Source organism: Larimichthys crocea, chromosome VI (genome assembly GCF_000972845.2).
Source record: "Larimichthys crocea isolate SSNF chromosome VI, L_crocea_2.0, whole genome shotgun sequence".
NCBI lineage: Eukaryota > Metazoa > Chordata > Actinopteri > Sciaenidae > Larimichthys > Larimichthys crocea.
Genome location: NC_040016.1, coordinates 9892778 through 9899209, shown reverse-complemented (window position 1 = coordinate 9899209; position 6432 = coordinate 9892778).

Sequence of the window (6432 nt, the reverse complement as noted above, 5' to 3'; positions counted from 1 at the left end):
TTGCCTGCTTGCCCAGCTCCTGTTCTAGCACAACACCGGCTCCAATCCTCTTCATCATTACCACAGGCCTGAAAACCTAATTTTTCCGGTGATCCAAACTGTCTGTGGTTCACACACTAACACTCCTATGGCGCTCTGAACTAACGGACCAGTCTGACTAATATTAAGCTCACAGCAGCAATTAGTTTGTAGCAGTTTACTTTACTGTCCATTAGCAAACTCTGTCAAAAGTTTGGAGTTTGCTGTGTGACTTAGTATCTTAAAGCTTCACATATTTCTTGCAGGTGATCGTACCTGGAGCACAGGAAGTTATAATGTTGAAACAGACATACGGGGTGCAGCGTGGGAAAGAAAGAGACAGCATTCACCTGATTACACGTCAGTGTGTCATTAAAATTATTTTTTATTTTTTGGTAGAACGGTTACACAATGTTGCTTTAAGGTCATTACATGAGTCAGTGTATTTAGTCTCTGATATAAAAGTCTGGACAACACTGTTTCTGATCAAAATCAGACTATAATCAGAGATTAAACATGTAAATCTCCAATAATCTCGGAATAAAATCAAACTTAAAGTCTTTAGAGTTGCACTGGGTGGTCTTTTCTCTATTATACACTGGACACACGACACAACTGCAGCAGACACTTTCACCCAGGGGACCATAAATCACGCACCGGCTGCCAGAATATTCTTTAATACAGCCGAGATAGGGGCGAAAGACATCATCGGAGGCCATTTTTCATCCTGACCATAGGGATTTATTTTTGTGCCTCCTTGGTCGTCTCAATCAGATCTGTTTGCTCACTTGCTTCTTGGTGTTTCTCTTCATCTACATTATTAATATCAATATGGAGTTTGGTCTAAGTGCTGATACAAAACAAAGGAGTTAAGTGGCTTTAAACTCCCTGTGAGAACAAAATATAGTTTCCAGCTTAAACAAATGACATACGACCTCTACCTCTGCATATGAAGTACAACTCATATCTCTTTATCTGGGATACCTTACAATATGATGGTGTTCAGATTGTTTTTTTAGGGTAAATTTAAACCCACGCCAGAGTTTAGCATCTGCTTTCTCTATTTCTACAGCTGGTCCTTGCTCTGTGACGCTCTTGACGCACCTCCTTCGAGCTGACTACTGGGAGTAGTTGCTGTGGCAACCTCAGGATCATATGACAGACTTTGTCTCATCTCTGCACTCTCCTCTCTGCATTCCTCCCTCGATAAATCGCTTTTCCCTATAGTTGGAGATCAACAGAATGTATTTCAAACATCCACGAGCGACTTGACGGGGTTTGCTCTCTCTGGCATCATAGGTGACAGCTGTAGATTAATATTTATTTGACAAGTCTGACAGGAAAGTAGAAGAAATGTAGCAGCACAGTGTGAGTGAAACAACTCGAGGTCTGATAAAAACCAGAGTAAGAACAAGGATTAAAATCATGTAGTATGACCATGAAGTAATTGCAAAGTAGTACTAGTACTGAAAGGCAGTGCTGCAGGACATCTGCTAAGTGGACAGTGGTGTGTCACTCAGTGATGCACTCACACATTTTTTTGTGGTTTTATTAAGCCTGCATCAGCAGCCTTGCAGGCCTGTGGGACTGTTGGCGCAGTGGCACTTCTGCCCTCTCTGTTTAGCAAATGACCGAACAGTCCCATCTGGGCCGGAGGAGCTGCAGCTCTGTTCTGCCTTCAATTACCCCATGTCCTTTTACTCGTACCTGCACTTATTGTACATGCCTTTATTCGACTTCACCACCACTGTGATAAACTGCAGTTTGTTTTTGGTCCTTGTTTATTAAGCACCACGTGTGAAGAGCAGCTCTGTATGGTGGTGAGGCTAATGTCAGTTTGACAGTGACAGTGCTAAGATGTTGAAGTTTAGCAGGTGTAGCAGTTCAGTTGTGGCTCATGAGGAAAAACATGCATACATTATGAAGCAGATTATGGCACTATGCGACAATTCTCATGACCACCAAGATTATTACAATTCATCCTAATAGGGGCATGAATATCTGTACCAAATTTTATGGCAATCTATCCAAGAGTTGTTGAAACATTTCACTCTAAACCACAAATGACCTCAACCTCATGGTGACATTACAGAAAAGGTCAGAGACACCATCAGAGTCAGTGGGATTCATCCTCTGGGAACCATGAATGTCTGCACAACATTCAAAAGCAATCCATCCAGCAGTTGCAGAGATATTTCAGTTGGCATAAATCCACATGCTACATGACTAATAAAGTCAGCACAGATCTCAACTAAACACCAGCATGGATTTACTGACAGCATTTCCTGTCAGCGTTAAAGTTACATCCTTGTTGTGGATGTTTCTATACTCATTTTCTCCTCTTATTAAGTTTATCTTGATCACTTCGCATATCTGTCATCAGCTTCCAGTGTCCTCTCTTTCTGGGATCTTCACTTCAGATAGTGCTTTTGTATCTCGTGGTCCATGCTGTCTGAGGTCAGCACTCTTTCATAGCACATTTCTACTCTTCTCCGTTGTTCACCTTCAATCGCCTCTAACTTCACATTGTCTCCTCCGACGCTTTGCAGCACCCGCTTTCTTTTGTGCTCCCCCCCCCCCACGCCCACTTCCACTCACGTGTGCTCATGCATTCTGCATCTGCACCACCACATCCGCCCAGTACTTTTCCTTCACTCCTAGTCTCATTTATATTCCTCCCTCCCCATCTTTTTCCTCCTTCTCTCCCTCCCTCCTGTTTCTCCTCTTGTGTTTTGCGCTGTCTGGGTCACTCTCAGCACCTAAAAAAAGATTCAGTCTGCATTGGGCTCGGTGGTATCGCTTATCTAGTCCAGTATTCTTAGCACAAGCTCTTGAACAAATAATTACACATACGCTGTAATTCCTGCTGGAAAGAAGTGAATGTGAGCGAATGGATGAGTTAAAGCAGTTGATGTCACTCCACATGCATGAAATTGCTCTCTGTGATCAATGCACTGATAATTCACTGACTCTCTTAGCTCAGAGCGTTAAAGTTCATTAATGTTGGATGCTCTGTTTTGTCAAAAATGCCTGTTCTCTCTCTACTAGCATCATATAAAAACCTGCACGAGAACTTTCCACATATTATTCATCTTTCCCTAACATGGGGAAATCAACAAAGGGCTTTATATCCTGCGTAACCTGGTTTTATTTCACATGCGCCAAAAAAACACTGTTGTTATCCGCCGATGAATCCTTAAACTATTGTAGCACCTCCTGCTTTCCCAGAGTGCACCATTGCACGGCAATGTGCTGGTGTTGTGCAGGTGTTCAGACAGAGGAGAAAGTGGGTCACGTTGGACTCGACCAGACATACTGCAGTGCTGTGCCACACAGAAACACTCCAAGCTCCACTCCACTCCAAGTTTTTATTTATGCAGGTTGTAATCAAAAACTGCTCTATGGGAAGCCTTGTTATTAAATATGAGATATCATGAGAAACACAACAGATGAATCCATTTAAAAACCAGTTGGGTGTCGTGATACACCTGGTAGGTGGTTCTCCGTTTGAATACGTTTGTGAATGATTGCACACTGGTTCATCTCAGACAGGTGAAGGTTTGGTTGTCTTTCGGGTTGGTTGATGACAGAAGTGTACAAACAGATCTGTTACTGCCTCACGTGAAAGACAGAGTGCAGTGGGTCAGGCCATGCTGTTCACCTTAATGCGACAAACAAAAATAGAAACTCATTAAAATCTGTTTTTCCCCCTCGCTAATCCTTTGCAGTTTCCCCCCTTTGACAGCTCATTACCAAAGAAAAACCTGCACGCCATTCAGTTTTTGATCGTCTTGAACGGATGAAACGCCTCTAAGATTTCATATTTCAGCGACTACAGAGCTGCAGCCTTGGTGAATCTGAGATAAAACAACGTTATGTCTGTTTAAAGCAGACGTAATTACTGAATTTAAAGCAGGAGCAAATGTCCTCACTTATACTATCTTTACAGACACACTCTTCAAACCCATTTTAATACTAGGTGGCAGATTGCCTTACTGGGCCTGCGCGAGGTCATGTGACGGCCTATAGAGGAACTTCACCAGATGGTCTCTCAAAGAGGGGCCAGTCCAGCTTGCAGGGTTGAGGGCAAATCTCCCGTCCCCATTTTTTTGGACAACATAATCCTTTTAAAATACTCCTGCAACAAAGCACAATGCATTTCTTTCAGTAAGTATTGTTGGTGCAACAAGGTTGTATGCAACGCATAATAGGGTTAGAGAGGAAGAGATGCAGATAAAAAGTCATCAAGCAAAGGATTAAAATATGTATGACCATTTAAGAAACCAGAAGGGCTGTCAAGTCCTTTTTGTGACAGCATGGGCAGATATAGTTGAGTTTTAAGCTCAGATAAAGAAACATTTGTGTGTGCATATATGTTTTCTTGTGTCTCACAGTGGAACTTGTGTGGAGCTACAACTTTCTGAACTATCAGCTTTTTCTGTGCATAAAGTAGCACAGTTTCAAATTGGACGACCACCTCTCCCCCTGCTGTCATGCAAGCTGTAATCCTACACGTGGGAGTGCTCTACATACATGCCTCAGCATTTTATTCCTGTATATTATCAAAATAAATAAATTAATTAAAGCCCACACATTCATAAATACCCCACTGACTACACAGATTGGTGTAGTGTGGATGATAAAAAACAGCTCGGGTTGGTGTAATTACTGAGAAAAAAACAAAACAAGGGTAATATGTTGAGGTTATAGGTGATCTTGTGAAGGTATAGATATTATAAAAGATGATGAAATGGATTTCAGTACTATCTGTACTATGTGAAGTATGTGTGATGATAAAATGTGTTTAATTTGGACACGTTTTTATGACAAATACCTTTAAAAACTTTAAAATTAAACAGAGTTTGAACAGCATACAATCTTCTTTAATGGTTTCTTCATGTTTTATGCTGAGTAGTGACACAATATCTGATACAGATCTTCCACACAGACAGACAAAGACATTCAGACAGAGGCAGACTGAGGTATAAGTGTAAACAGTTTTACTGTGCTCCTGGCAGACTGTCTACTTACAGTCAATAATAAGGATAAAAGTGGTTCTCAGTCTAGACAGGTAGTACTTAACCTTCTTGTTTCAGTGATGAACTGCAGCCGATGTGGTGGTTAGGAGTAACCTGTCTGCCCCCTGGTGGTGATAATATGGTAAAAATGTGTGATCAGGAGTACAGTACAGCTGGAGACAGAGAGTCTGAATCATCTGTTTCATTTATTACTTACCACCTGTTCACTTTAAAACACACAGTTTGAGCTTGTATTGTCATCGTAAAATAATTCGGATCTGCTTAAATAGTCATCAGTGAGACAGATAAGAGACAAAAATATACAAACTGTGACATTAAAAAGAAATACCTGCCCTACTTATTGACTTCTTTTGCATCTTTGTCACCTCTTGACACAAGACATCTTTAGTTGGAAGAAAGAGAAAAGTGTGAAATGTAAGCCCTAATCTGTGTATTTGTTTTTATTTGTGCTATGTACTTTATATATTGTATAGATTACCATTTTTATCAATTGTTGTATTTAATATTAATCACTATCGACTGCTGATTGCAAGCCAAATTACCCTTCTGGGACATTGAATCTCTACTCTGCACTAAATTGGCATCCCGTAGTCGCTAAAGCCACACACTATTAACACTCTGTCACTTGCATGGATAAATCAATGTGATGGATGTTAGGGACAACTACTGCAGAAGTATCATTGATGTTGTAGAACACAAAAAGCTCAGTAAACCTCCAAGACTCCTATGGACTATAAAACATATATCTATCAAGGTGGGATGGATTTATTACAATATTACAACTATACTATTTGTGGATACCTGATGCAGAATTATCCAGAATTTATTTAGGTAAAAAGTACCAGCAAAATTTAAAAGGAGAGCGCTCATCATGCAGTAAAATACAATAAAATGTTCTCTGCCAGTGTTTTATTATTATGTCTGGTGTTTCTGGATTAATATTCCTGCTGCATTCATATTTATGTTGCCTTTTACTGCAGTAGATGTTTAAATGTTGAGCTGATTTTAACTACTTTATTGTTTATTCTACAGCAATGCATCATATTCTGTGTCATTATATTTGTAGTTTTGCTGTCCTGTGAGAACCACATGTCTCTAAAAAACAGAAAGAGGATAGTTAATTTAGCTTAAGAAGTCATTTTCTCAACCTATAAAGGAACATGTCATCCTTTAGTTTATTGCAAAAGGAAGGAAGAAAGTGTTCAGGAGCCTCTGATGTCTTATGCTGTATTATTTATTGACGCTTGGCCCAAGAAGAATTAGAGACACTCTCAAAGTTCATCAGAAGTGCCTGAGTCGGTCTCACATTCTGCCCAACTCATCCTGGTGGATAAACTTTAAACCCCAAGATAACACCACAAATACTATACGCTCA